The sequence below is a fragment of the Triturus cristatus genome, chromosome 5_2 (genome assembly GCF_964204655.1).
Source record: "Triturus cristatus chromosome 5_2, aTriCri1.1, whole genome shotgun sequence".
Lineage (NCBI taxonomy): Eukaryota > Metazoa > Chordata > Amphibia > Caudata > Salamandridae > Triturus > Triturus cristatus.
This window is the reverse complement of record NC_140588.1, coordinates 266,210,808-266,225,916: the sequence shown is the minus strand read 5'-3', so window position 1 is coordinate 266,225,916 and position 15,109 is coordinate 266,210,808.

Here is a 15,109-nt window from a genome sequence, read left to right as displayed (position 1 = left end):
CCTGTCCTGCAAATAAAACACATTAGGGTTACTGCTAGTACTCGCTAGTTCTTTGGTAGATAAGAGCGATCTCTCAATGCCTTTCGCAATGTCCACTACTTCTTTGAGCGTGGGGTTCCTACATGCTAGTAACCTTTCCTGCACCTTCTTAGAGTGGCAGTAAAACACCACTTGATCTCTAATGTATGTATCAGCCATATCTTCAAATTCACAGTCTTGAGACAGGACGCGCAAACATGCAATATATTCCTCAATAGTCTCTCCCTCTTCTTGCTTCCTCAAAGCGAACTTATGGCGCCCCACCATAATGTTACTTTCTTCAGAGAACTGTCTCTCAAGCCTTTTCACTGCCTCCTGGTACTCGTTAAGTGGAATGAACACTTCCGGTGGACTCTCGTACTCAGGTAAGCTGTCGAATATCTCCTGACCAGCCTTCCCCAGCAGACCAAACAGCAGCGCTTTTTTCCGCTCCGCATCATATTTTTTGCCATCAATGGAAACTATGTAGTTCTCGAAAGCCCGCAGCCAACTCTTCCATTTCATGCATGGCTTGCCATGGTCCTCGAGGAAGAGGGGCGTCACACAGATGTTGTTACTCTGCGCCATGGTAAGTATGGCACCCCCAAAGCACACAGGAGGCACCGTGAAACAGCAGGCCGATGCACTGTACTCTTTTTAACCTTCGCAGGGCCAGACGGCAGTCCATTCAACCCCACTGGGATAGCGCCCCCCCACGTGCAGCAGAACCAGATGCTTGGCGCCACAGTACCTTGCAAAGGAAACACCATCATCATCGGAGGCATTCCCGGGCTTCCTCACACATAGCACGTGCTGCAGCTGCACAGACCTGTGAGCGTGCGCGTAAATCGGCAGAACTCACGGAGGCCGGGAACTTGATTCACGCACAAGCCGAAGCGGTCATTGAACGCGTGCAGCCGCGTAAGATGTATCTCCCCAGTGGTAGCGCTCGGGATTGCAGGTGGGATGGGCGCGAATCAACAGTCAACTTTCACGGCATGGATCAGCGCCTCTGCCGGCAGGTGGGGCATCACATATAAAAATTGGCGGCAGGCAACCGCGGCGTCAAACGGCTTCACACTCACAGTAGCAGAACCTGGAGCGGCGGCCTCAAATACACTCCCACCAGACTTGAGCTGAATCGTGCCGCCGGCACCGCACGTCGTCTACACGGCTCCAGAACTTGCCGCCCGAATGTCCGACGGCCGCATGCCGTCCCGCAGCACCGCAAATGTCACTCGTGGGCCCCATGAATGCTTAAACCCTCGTCGCCATTTGTTGTAACAATGAATGATAGATGCCAGTAGAGATTGGAAAACTCTTTATTTGCATTCATATCACAGAGCCCACGAGCATCCAGCCGCCGACTTCTCAACCTCGCCGCGCCTGCCCCCAAAATCCACTCCCCCTCTGACATCACATAATTGCTATACCCTGATACGATGATAAAGTCATGTGATGTTGGGAGAAACCAAGAACAGACTATGGCAGGTTACTCTATGGTACACACGATACAACAGTGCATGTACAACATTTTCCCCCCGATAATGTTTCTCTCTCTCATTTTCTGCCCCCAGTGTGTGATTACAGATGGGTGCCCCTCCCGGGTCCAGCATATGGCTAGAAGCAACACGGAGCTAGTGTAAATATTATGTTTCTGCAAACAACCATTTTAAACGTACTTATTAATGGCACCTAACCTATGTGATATTTTCCAAGGGCCACATTGGCATTCCAACATGACATCGATAATGATATGTTGCGTTTGACAAATGCCTTATGTCTTTAGTATCTTACAGTTAACAGTAGGACTGAGGGCACCATACTTCACACAAGCGGCACCGACCAGAGCCTCATTAGTTATTTTCCTTGTGGTGTACCGGCATGCTACAAGTACGCAACAACTATGATGCATGCTTATAGAGCACAGTATACCTGGATAGCATGTATTTACCCTAACAATCAGGTTGACACCATTGATCGACTCACGTTTGTGCCACTCTACCATAGACACCGCACAATGTGGCATAACTATACTGCTATCAAGATTGCATTTTATGTTACTTGTGTTTTGCCTCCTTCTTCTTTCTTTTACAGGTTTTTTCCAGTGGTTACGTAAGTAACATAGACTCCACTCATCACACAACACACCTTAGCGTATGTGTTGTAAAAACGATACACATGGCATAATTTTGCCACACCCTCACTTTATTCACTTGGTCCTGACGAAAGCCTCCCATTTTTTCACGAGGCTGAAACATGTAGGCCATCTTCTGTGACAACCTAGATCACCTTATCTCTAAAGTTGTCCTTTTCCTTTGTTTACCTTGTCCTGGGCCGCGGGGAATAAAGGTTTATTCAGTAAGGATTCCCAGAGACAATTTTAACTTGAACCACTACCTTCACAACCACACAACTCCAGCTCCGCTACATTCAGGCGTTGTAGCACAACTGGGTGGCAATTGTCTACCCAGTTGGGACCCCAATGATGAAGCATGCCACCAACTAGGTTGGTGGGTGAGGGGTCTTTTAATAAACCTAATGGGTTTCTGGGACTCATCAGAATAGAACACTTATGAGTCGCAGTTGCTAGTGGGTCCGTCCACTGTGTTTCCTGTACTTTACCATTGGGGATAGGGACGAACCTCATTACAATCCTCGCTCTCTCCTTTTGTTTACACATGTTTTGAGAATAGCCTAGCAGATCTTGACCTGCCTTTGCCAAGGAAAGACCTTTCCCTAACTCTTCTGTTGTTCCTATCTTTGGTTCTTGAGCTTGTCTCTTGAACATGTTTGCTTTTCTCCATGAGCTTAACTTGATTAATTTAAGACTGGCTCCTTCCACTTAGAATTTCCCTTTCACCATTCTTGATGCTTTGTTTAGAATAGAGAAGTTCCTTTACTGAACCAATTCTGACTTTGTTCTGCATCCTTTACACTTTTATGATTTGCATTGCTATCCACATTATATATTTCTTCAGATTTAATACTCTTCTGTAATATATATGCTTACTTGATCAACTTATTTACAAAATTTTGTAACGTTGATACATCTACTAATAAACCTTCAAGGTTTGGACACCATTCTCTTTGTTGTTCTTGTGGAGTCCAATTGGTTTCACTGCAAAAATGACTGGTTGTGCTGATGTTAGCTCCTCCAATACACTTCCAGTCGATAATCAAAAGTCCATACAACTAGTGGCGCAACTTGTCTGACAACTTCACCAGAGCCTACAGACGTGCAAAAGTACGCAGACCAACCATTTGTTTCAGTTCATTATAGAATGGCAAACACTTGTCACCTCATTGTGCAAACCCACAAATCCAACACCTTACAAATGTTTCCTCATTCGTATCTGCACAGTATTGATTTTTAAATGCTTTTTTTCAAAATATTGGAACCATAATATCGACTACGATGGTATTTTCAAAGTAAGTATATATGTGTAATATAGATTTATTGTTCTTGGCTCCACCCACATGCACCTTGAAGACATATGTATGTATATCTTCAAGATACGAAAATGTGGGTTTAAGAATGGTAAATCTATATTTACTTCAAAATGCATATATATGCGATGTTGTGGTAATGGATGTTATATACGCGATATTATATTCGATATTGATATCCTAAAATATGATTTAATCTTCAGTCAGTGCCCTGGGGTATCAATTATTTGTCGCCAGGGTGAGCAACTGCAACTTTAGTATTGCTGCTTTGAAACCTCTTTGACCTATCCTATCTGACTGATAAACATTTAAAAGTGTGGCCTTACCTTTTGCTAGTTTGAAAATAATGATATTTGTGCCTGTTGCCAACCATTCTTCACTAACATGCAGCAGCTGCAAGTCTGTTTACACATTATAAAATACGCCTTATGTACTTCTTGTGATGTCATAGGACTTTAAAGGGCATATGACACCATTTCTGCTACCCTTAATATACAGCCAAATGGCGTTACTGTCAGTCTCCACCACCTCCGCCAACAACCTCTCAGTTTAAATAAATGTAGGGCATAGCATTACTTATTCAAGCCAACACAATCACAAATGCCAGCGCACATATCATTCACTTCAATAAGTGATGCTTGCATTCAAGCCTCAACATGCAGTGCAGTCCCCAAAGTCACCCGGCTGCCAGTCAGTTTGGCTCACCAAATTCTGCCTCTGGGCAAGGAGTGAGCTGCAGACACATCTGGAGATCCTATGGGAGGGAGTGCATTTAATAAGTTTTCAATTAATTTGCGGCAGCACAATAAGATGATGTGTTGGCCCACGCATGCCACAACTAAGCAATTTTTGCTGTTTAGGGAGTGTCGGGGTGTGCCCAGACTTTCAACACAAGAAAGAGAATCAGAAATGTTAGCAGGGAATTACAGCTAAAGAGAGAGACTTGTCTATGCTCTTTTTAAAATGTTTGTAGGCATAGTACTGAATTCTGTTTGGAACAGACGGTGATAGGCATATGGCTAACAGGGACAAACCTCCACATATTATTAAAGGTTTTCAGATAGGAGTAGTGCAAAATTTCATTTATCACTTTATAGTCTGCATGCCACTATTTTACTTTTTCTGATAACAAGGTGTTGATGCATATATAATATACATGTATTTGATCAATCAAATGTTTATTTAGGTACCAAGACACAACTAGAATTATTAAAAACAATATTTTATATTTCATCTAAACACAATTAAATTAGAATAACAGGCATCAATTCTAGATTTTGACCAGGGAAATAAAAATGATTAGCGATTCATTTTTTGCTTGGTGTGCAGTTTGTCAGCCTGCCTGGTCAGTGGAGACCATGGCCTATGTTCCTTTTGCAGAGCACCACCCACCACAGTTAAAGATACCCACCTGTCTGGTGGGGATCTTATTTATTTACTGATGTAGTGAACGCACGGAAATCAGAGGAAAGCGCCAAATGGGGACATTTTAAGGTTTCGCCTGCACAGCGCCTGCGTTGTGCTTGCAAAATCTCTCGTATTTAACAAAAAAAACCTTAAAACAGGCTTAGAATCCGCCTATTACTTACCTTTACTGACCGTTGGCTGACTCCCACTTGGTTCCTACATCACTTCACTTACCATTGGCTGGCTTCCACGTGGCTCCCTCGTGGCTCTCATTTCCTTGTTGGTCAGTGCTTTCTCCGCGCCTCCATCGTCGTTTTGTGGAGCCTGTACCAGGTACTGCTTCTGATGGCCAGTGTCCTTCCACTCGCCACAGACTTTTGCAGGTGCTCATTGTTTTTACTTTAACCTCTTCTTCACCCCACCCCATGGCCTGCACTATCCACTGTCTTCTCATCCTCCTCCCATGTCATTGTTTAATGATCCACCCTCTTCCTATGTCCATATTTTTTTTAACTGATGTTAATCAGAACACATGGAATAACATTTGCGCCTTTTGTAATCTGTGGTTGTACTGTGACCTCGCAGGGTATATTTGTTGTATTTTATTGACCATCCTAATTATTTGTGATGTACAATGGTAGGTATTTCTATGTTCTCAGTTTTTAAAACCAAACTATTACCGCTGTCGAAACAAATGTCTCCCACCAATAAACTAACTTGGGGAGAGGTGCCCTGGACAGCTTGTGTGTGTCAGGTGCTCTCTTAAGAAGCCCCCTCTACCCCATGGAGAGAGCTTGAAGCAAACACTGCCCACAGCCTCTTTTAAAGGCAAGAATCCTGTTTGTTCCTATATTTTCAGAATTTTGCACAGATCGGGAGAGACTAGAATTAAAAACATGCACACTTGGGCTCTCGTAGAGAAACAGCTTGCCCCACATTGGTGCTAACCCCACCTCCTTCCCACCCTCCACATACTGTCACTGCTGTTCCCTCATTCCATTCTCCTGCCATCTACTCAAGTGGTTCCCTGACCTCTCTCCAGCCCTCCCATTGCTTGCCCCATTCACCGCTCCGTCGCTGCTTTCGCCATCTTTGCTTGTCTGGTCTCTGGGGAAAAAAAGAAAATGGGATCAAAAACAACCCTGGCAGTCAAAATTAAGGCCGGGAAATGCTGCAGCTCCCACTCCACACCTCCCACCTCCTCCAATACACAACACTACCAGCCGAGGCAACAGGTCCATGCAAACAATGGAGGCTATTCAAGCTACCTCTGGCCTGGGAGTGCCCTCTCACTGCTTCCAAACTTAGAAATGTCACCGCAGGTCAAAATTGCTCACAGTTCCTAACACAAACCTCTCCCACCACTCCCTCATTCATTGTTGCTTGTCCACCCATTTCTTGCCCCATCCACTGACCCCTGCCGCTGCTTTACCCTCCATATGCAGCACTCCAAATGTTCAGGTGAAATACTCCATTTTATTTTTAGCCAAGCCCGCTTCTAGCGGGTGGGCCAGGCCTACCCAAACATGACCCCTGGCCCTCCTAGTCCTGGCAGAAAAAAGCCAAGGCAAAAATAGTTTGTTAAATTCCTCTAGCTTTCTCTGTGTTGTCAGCAAAGCATTGTGGTGTTTTCCCAGTTCCTGTTCACTGGAACCTGAGATGCGTGATTGGGCTGGGGTCTCTGTCTCGAAGGATACCCTGTCACATCTCCTTTTAGAGAGTTGGGCTTAGTATCCATCTACTATTGCAGGTATATTAGGGGCATGGCAAGGGGAATAAACCCTTTCCTCTCTCCGTGCCATGATTTGGATTTCCAGCGGTTCTTTTTTCTTGCTCCAAAGCAAATTTTACTGCTGTTGGGGGGGGGGGGGGCTCCATACTGCTGTGCCTTCTACCAGGGCTGGACCTTTCTCCAATAGCACCGTGAGCAAAAATAAATGTGCCACCTTCGCTACTGCTGGTGAATAAATTGAGGCAGCAGGCTCTTTTCACAGGTCAACCCTAGGCTGGCTACAGTAAAGCAGCAACTTGCCTCAGAACACACATTCTCGCACCTCCCACAGCTCACCTTAATCACGCACAACTTAACTCCCTCAGACGTGTTCTAAGTTGTTTGTTGGGAAGGGAGGAGGGGTGTTGATGTGTGGCAGGAGGGGGTGAGAGGTAAATGGAAGTGCAAGGTAAGCAGGCTGATAGGTTGCTAAAAAGCATTAATTGCAGCATGTTAAGACTGATTTAAAGCACTTTAAATGGAATTACTGGAGCCAAGGTAGGGTGAGTTGCTGTTTGCAGGACCTTTATGCAAACAGTTCTTTTTGCCTTTCTGAAGATTGGCACCCTGGCCCTGGGCCCAGCACGCACATGCCAAAAGCCAGCTCTGTCTGTTGCTCTGTAGGCCTCATCTTTGCTCTTCAGACCCAGTGTGCAGAATGACTGCTATAGCCTTGCACTTTTCCTGCGTCCTGCAGTTACTGTTTTATTGGATTGTGCTGTGAGGCAAAGTTTGATTGTACATGTTGTGGGGGCATAGCTGCATGGGGGTGTGTAGGGCATGCTGACACTTTTCCTACAAAAGAACACTGACAATTTATTCACGTATTTGAGATTCTGCAAAGGATTGGACATGATCTGTAAATAGATTCACGAAAAGAATGGAAGGTGCCCTCATTGCGGAGTCAGTACACAAATGTTAAGAATTGTTCCAAAGTTGCTTATTTGTATTCATTAAATCTTTAAAACTGGCACACAGCCAATGCGTTTCGTTCCCGAATCTTGCCAGAGGGAACTTCATCAGGGCTTCTATATATTCTGCAGGCCACATACCAGTAAAGGTATATATATTTCGGAAATCTGACCCAATGGGGCAAAAGGTTAGCCTCAATTACGGTATTTTTGGCGAAGTTTCTCGCAACTCCGAATATTAATCAGACCCAATGGGGCAAAGAATTAGCCTCAATTATGGCACGGTAGGCGAAGTGTCTCACAACTTCAAATAATAGACGTTAAAGCTTCCTATGCAGTGAGGTAGAACTGTAAATGGGGTCCAGAAAGTATATGGAGTAAGGCTGTATAGGCTGATAAGGGAGAGTCTCTTCGTAGCAGGGCTTGACAACCCGCAACACCTAAATTCACACTAATCAATCATTCAGCAATAATCAGTACTGGCCCTGCCAGAAACTGTCACCATTTTCAAAAGTAATGAGCAACATATCTCAAAAACTGCAGGAGATTCCATTAAGGGGACTGTGCTTCTGGAAGGGCAGGTTGGGCAGTTACAGTACAAGGTGTAGCACACATCCCTGGAGGTTCTATAATGTAAACCACATAAGTATAATAATTTAACTCCGCCTACTTATCATAGTGCCGATTAGGGTTTGTTTAATAGAGAATTGCAGGGAATTGTGACAGGAATGTAAAATTTAAGGCCAAAGTAGCTGAGCTGGAAAAATTCTCTCATTCAGCTGCATTGTTTCAGTATGTCTTTAGCTGTGTGAGTGGAGCTACAAGGCCTGCATGAAGCTGCACCAGATCATGTCTGAGAATGATTAAGGGTTCTCTCTGTTGACCGAGAGCTTCATGAAGCATGTAGATAATATGGGTCTGCAAAAAGAACAATTGATGGACATGAATGCATAACAATGTCATACATTCACGCCAGTACAGAGATCTGTGCCTAAATCCACCGTTTATTTTTGCTCCCCGTGCCATTCCAGTTTGAACCCAGCCATCTGCAAATCAGTCTTGACTCTGCACCCAATGGGAACAGTCCAGCCTGAACTGTGAGGCCAAGTCCTCCCTGGACTGGAAACAAGCATCCTAGGACCAGTTTTGGGGTTTCACCCTTGACTCCAATGGCATGGCGAGCACGGGACCCACGTCTGGGCATACTCGTCCCACTTGGGGTAACAAATGCAAAAAGAACAATTAATGGACAGAATGCAGGCCAATGTCATACATTCACCCCAGTGCAGGGATCCTGGCCTAAATTCTTCATTTTTTTGTTCCCCATGCCATTCCAGTTTGAACCCAGCCATATGCAAATCAGTTTTGAACGTGCACCCAATGGGAACAGTCCAGCCCAAACTTCCAGACCAGGTCCTCCCTGGACTGGAAACAAGCATCCTAGGACCAGTTTTGGGGTTTCACCCCTCATAAACCAGGATAGCTTGACTCCAGTGGAATGGAGAGCACGGGACCCACGTCTGGGCATCCCCGCCCCACTCAGGGTGACAAATGCAAAAAGAACAATTGATGGACAGAATGCAGAACAATGTCATACATTCACCTCAGTACAGAGATCTGGGCCTAAATCCATTGTTTTTTCCTCCCCATGCCATTCTGGACAGTGTTGCCCTCAGCAGAAGCAGGATTCAATATAGGTGGGCTATTCCCCATCCAGCTCTCCACATGCCTCAGAGCTCAAACATCGGCCTCACTGAGGGGCGATTTATCACACACCTCGTCAGAGGTAGTAAGCACTATATAAATGCAATTTAAAAAGAACTTCTTGCAGCAAGGACCTCATAGACCCCACAGCACCCCTTCAGCGACAAGATCCACAGATACTGCTCCCTGTGGCAGAACTGAAGCTTTGCCGCCCCACTTCACAGGAGGAATCCCCTCCCATATGCAGCAGGACTCTAGCACCTTCCACGTCTGAAGGATTTGTCGCATACACACACCTTCCCATCACCCTGTACCAATGTTATCCTATAGGAAGACCCCTACTTCCTACAAAAAAGTTCCATGAGTTGCTAGTCTTTTCCTCTCCATTACAAAACAAAATGGCTGACGTTCCCCAAAGCTGCTTCCCATATATAGCAAGAGGGATATGCCACAGAACAAACCTCCTACCACCTTTCTGCAAAGTTATATACCATACATATTATGGACAGTCTACCCTGTGGACCCAAACGTCCTGCAGCAAGTTTACACCAGAGACGATTCGATGCGGCATACTTCACCAGACCTCTCTACCCACCTTATAAAATGACTGTAATAGACTGGGATCCTTTCCACCATTGGCCTGTTAGCTCTACACAGAAGGGTTCTACAAAATGCAGTGGCATCCTCTCACAACAGAAGTGGACCCTTTCCTAGTCCGCCTCCTTCCTTCCCTGCCCTTTTCGATCACATATGCTGTCATTAAGATCCTACCAGGGGCTGCTTACTGCAGAATTGCACACACAAATTCAATAAAGCAGCAGAGTTCTAGCATGGACTGACCTCCCATCGCTGACCGTGGCACCTTCCATCCAGGCAGAGGTGCCTTCCAACCAGAACGCAGTACTGTTCACTGCTGCCCAGTACTCATCACAACCGTCCAACGAAAAGCTGGGACATGAAAAGAGCAATTCTGCAAAGGCGCTGCAGCTCAGCAAACACTGCCATCTTTGTTGACAGCAATACTACCATATCCTGCCGCTCACGTGACATTAATCAGGGAACGAGAAGGGGGAGGTCTTAGGCTGCAATGACCAGAGGGGAAAAGGGAGGAGAGGCCATCACACGCTATAACAGTATGATGGTCTTACAAAATATTATCTTGGTGAAATCGCCAGGGAGGGAGCTAAGAAAATAAAGGTGGGGCATTTAGAAAATGCACCAATAACAGGCAGGCATTTTAAAATGAAACAAATAACAACAAATGGCAATTGTTGGGCATGCCAAATTCCCATAGAAGTGACACAACCGGTATGGCAGACAGCGCAAGCGCTGTCAAGACTCAACATAAAAAGTGACATATCCCTGCACCATAATCTTATTCCTAGATGCTCACAACCTTCTCTCAAGGATATAAGCTGTGCAAAATTATTCTAATATTTTACTTGCCCTTTTTGAGGATATTCTTGGGTAACTCTAGCAACTTCCCCAGTTTTTGAATGATGAATACTTTTTATTATAGCTAAACTAAGACAGTCTATTAACTCAACAATGAGCTAAGTATTTTGTCAGCCAACGTATATGCAAGATAGGTTCCTGGTTAGTCCAAACATTTACCCCCATCTTTATCTCCATAGTGCAACCAAATTGTTGAAACTGGGAAACTGTAGCAACCTTTTAATAAAGGGTTTAGGGACTGATTTTGCACAGTAAGCATCTGTTAGACTTGGAATCCTTGGCGTGGTTTCCCCTGACTTTTCGCTCCACCTCCTGTATTTTTGATGGTATGCTGGATTTCATTTTTGCTGGCTTAGATGCGTTGGTCACTTTGCCACTGCTGTCAGTGTCAATGTGCAAATTGTCCCTAGGGAAATTATTAATATGATTGATTATCCATGATTGGCATATTTGATTTCTTGTTAAGTCCCTAGTAAAGTACACTGAGTATGCGAGAGCCTGTAAATCAAATGCTACTGGTGGGCCTGCAGCACTGATTGTGCCATCCAAACAAGTAGCCCCTTCAAATAAGTCTCAGACCTACCACTGTATGGTCTGCGCACACAGTTTGTAACTGCCATGTCGACCTGACAAGCACACCCACTTTCCAGGCCCAAACCTTCCCTTTTCTTACATATAAGTCACCCCTATTATAGACCCAAGGTTCTCCCATGGGCAGGGTGCAGTGTATGTGAAAGGTAGGACATGTACAGGGGTGTGTGACATGTCCTGAGGTAAACAGTCAAAATATCGAATTTAAAATATCGAGTTGGCAAAATATCGAGTTTTAAATATTGAGAGGACATAATAACGACTTTCAAAAATATAGTAGTGCAGAATATCGATATGCAGTTAGGAAATATCTTTTTTTATAATATTGAAGTTGGTAATATTGTCAGTCATAATATCGTTGGTAAAAATATAGATTTTTTTTAATGTTTTAAGTGTTAGTATATGTGTTAAAAGTATATATTATTTTTGTAATGTATGTTTGAATTTTTTTAAAGTAATGAATTTTATGTTAAATTATTTTTGCGTATTTTAGTTCCATAGCGGGTTGTGGGTTTATAGTGGAATAGCTTGGGAAGTAATTTAGTTATAATACATTAATGAAGAATTTTTTTGAATTATTTATTTATATGTTAATTCATTTTTGCGTAATTTTATTATGTAGCGGGTTGTGGGTTTATAGGGGAATAGGGTGGGAAGTAATTTAATGTAATTTAATTAATTCATTAATTCATTCATTCATATTTTTGTATTTAATCATTTATATTGTTAATCGTGTCAATTAATTATTGGTAATTATGTTAATTGTGTTTTAAAAAGTCATTAATTAGTTATAAATTTGATATTAATTTTTAATAATTAATTTGTTAATATGTTAATTGTGTACATTTTTTTAGGAGTCGGATGAGGGTTGATAAGGGAGTAGGGTGGGAAGTAATTTAATTTCTATTTAAAAAATATTGTGTTGACATTTTTTATTGAATTTTACAATAAAATAAATAGTAATACAAAATAGGTAAAAACAATGAATTGTTGATAAATATTATAGAAATAAGAAAAACATGAAATACATATTATTAATAATAATTATGAACGAATAAATTGAATACATAAGGAATCATATTATATATAAATATTTGAATAGATAAATAAAGAAGTAAATATATAAATAGTAGAAATATCCTGAATAAGAAATGGATATTGCATATAGTATTAATAGATAAAAAATGAATGACTCTAAATGTAAATAAGAGACAAGAACTTTATAGGAGATATTTATATTGATAAGTTTTAGGACGCAAAAGTTTGGAGAAGAATATAAAGTTAGTATGGAAAAGGAAAGGAAGAAGAAAATAAGAGAAAGGTGATAAACTTGAAGAATAATATGAAAGAATAGAGTAAAAGAATAGAGCCAGAATAAGGAAGGGGGAGGGGTAAGGAAAATGAAATGATACAGGCAGACAAATGAAAGGAAGGAAATGAAAATAAAACAAGAAGTGGTGAAGAAAGCTTAATATACAAGGATGTAAAATAGTGAATTAATTTATTTGGTTGTTTGCATTAGGAGAGATAGCGGGGTTAACAGTATCATCAACTTCAGCTTTTAAAAAAGGACACCAAGGTGCCGATTCGGATCCTGGAGAAACCGGGTACGAACCGTCGGTCGGAGCGTTTTCTCCGTCCGACTCGTACCCGGGAAATAAACATTACAAACATGGAAGTACGATTCCCACAGAAACACCATTTCCGTACGAATCGTAAAAAACACCGACCGACGAAAAAATACATACCAATGTGATCCGAGACAGCGCCGACGTGACGTCGGGACGCATTCAGCCTGCGGTTCACGAACCAGGAAGTACGATCCGCACCGACGTCACCCCGCACGGATAAAATTCTCCGTCTGCCAAAAACTGCCGGGAAACCAGGACGACGCGCACAAGGAGCACCTGTACGCGACGGACAGCCATGGACCCGAACCTACGTGTCATCCCAGCCTTCATAGCAGTCCACCTGCTCTACAGGCACTGACGCAGACGCCGCAGAAGGTCAGAATAACACCCAGGGGCAAAGGGGGGGGCAGGACACATAACCCCCACCCAAGTCACAAATTACACATGCCCTGGACAAACCTGACCTGCAGGACCTGGTCACCTCGAGGGGGTGGGGGCGTGTCCAGCAACGCAAGCGTCCGCCACAACGGAAGTGGATGTTGACGCGAACCGGCAACACAACAATACCGGTACGTACCGTACCCAGGCCTTAAGAGCGTAGGTACGGGTCGTACCACGCCCACCACTACGTCACTCCAACAATGGCGGCACGGCCCGTACCCACGTTCTAAAGGCCTGGGTACGGGCCATACCAGCATTGTTGGGGTGATGTAGGGGTACGCGTGGTACGACCCGTACCCACGCTCGGAAGGCCTGGGTACGGTGCAGACCCCCAATGGGGTGCCGTAGGGGTACGCACCGTACCCAGCCCTTCAGAGCGTGGGTACGGGTCGTACCACGCGTACCCCTACATCACCCCAACAATGCTGGTACGGCCCGTACCCAGGCCTTTGGAACGTGGGTACGGTGCGTACCACCATTGTTGGGGTGCCATAGGGGTCCGCATCGTACCCAGGCCTTAAGAGCGTGGGTACGGGTCGTACCACGCTTACCCCTACGTCACTCCAACAATGGCAGTGCGGCCCATACCCACGTTCTAAAGGCCTGGGTACGGGCCGTACCAGCATTGTTGGGGTGCCGTAGGGGTCCGCACGGTACCCAGCCCTTCAGAGCGTGGGTACGGGTCGTACCACGTGTACCCCTACATCACCCCAACAATGCTGGTACGGCCCGTACCCAGGCCTTTAGAACGTGGGTACGGGCCATACCGCCATTGTTGGGGTGACGTAGTGGTGGGCATGGTACGACACGTACCCATGCTCTGAAGGCCTGGGTACGGTACGTACCCAGGCCTGCAAATCGTGGGTACGTGAATGTATGGAGCGTACCCCCACCCGTGTATCAATGGAGCGTACCCCCACCCGTGTATGAATGTAGCGTACCCACACCCCACCAGTGTATCTACGGAGCGCACCCACACCCGTGTATGTCCCGACCGTACATGCCCAGACACAGGAGGGGTGTGTGCAGAGTCCCCCCACCAGTGCCCAGACGTAGGAGGGGTGGGTGCAGAGTCCTCCCAGCAGTGCCCAGACACAGGAGGGGTTTGTGCAGAGTCCTCCCAGCAGTGCCCAGACGCAGGAGGGGTGGGTGCCTATCACTCCCAGCAGTGCCCAGACACAGGAGGGGTGTGTGCAGAGTCCCCCCACCAGTGCCCAGATGCAGGAGGGGTGGGTGCAGAGTCCTCCCAGCATTGCCCAGACACAGGAGGGGTGTGTGCAGAGTCCTCCCAGCAGTGCCCAGACGCAGGAGGATTGGGTGCCTATCACTCCCAGCAGTGCCCAGACACAGGAGGGGTGTGTGCAGAGTCCTCCCAGCAGTGCCCAGACACAGGAGGGGTGTGTGCAGAGTCCTCCCAGCAGTGCCCAGACGCAGGAGGGGTGTGTGCAGAGTCCTCCCAGCAGTGCCCAGACACAGGAGGGGTGGGTGCAGAGTCCTCCCAGCAGTGCCCAGGCATAGGAGGGGTGGGTGCCTATCACTCCCAGCAGTGCCCAGACACAGGAGGGGTGTGTGCAGAGTCCTCCCAGCAGTGCCCAGACGCAGGAGGGGTGGGTGCAGAGTCCTCCCAGCAGTGCCCAGACACAGGAGGGGTGTGTGCAGAGTCCTCCCAGCAGTGCCCAGACGCAGGAGGGGTGGGTGCAGAGTCCTCCCAGCAGTGCCCAGACACAGGA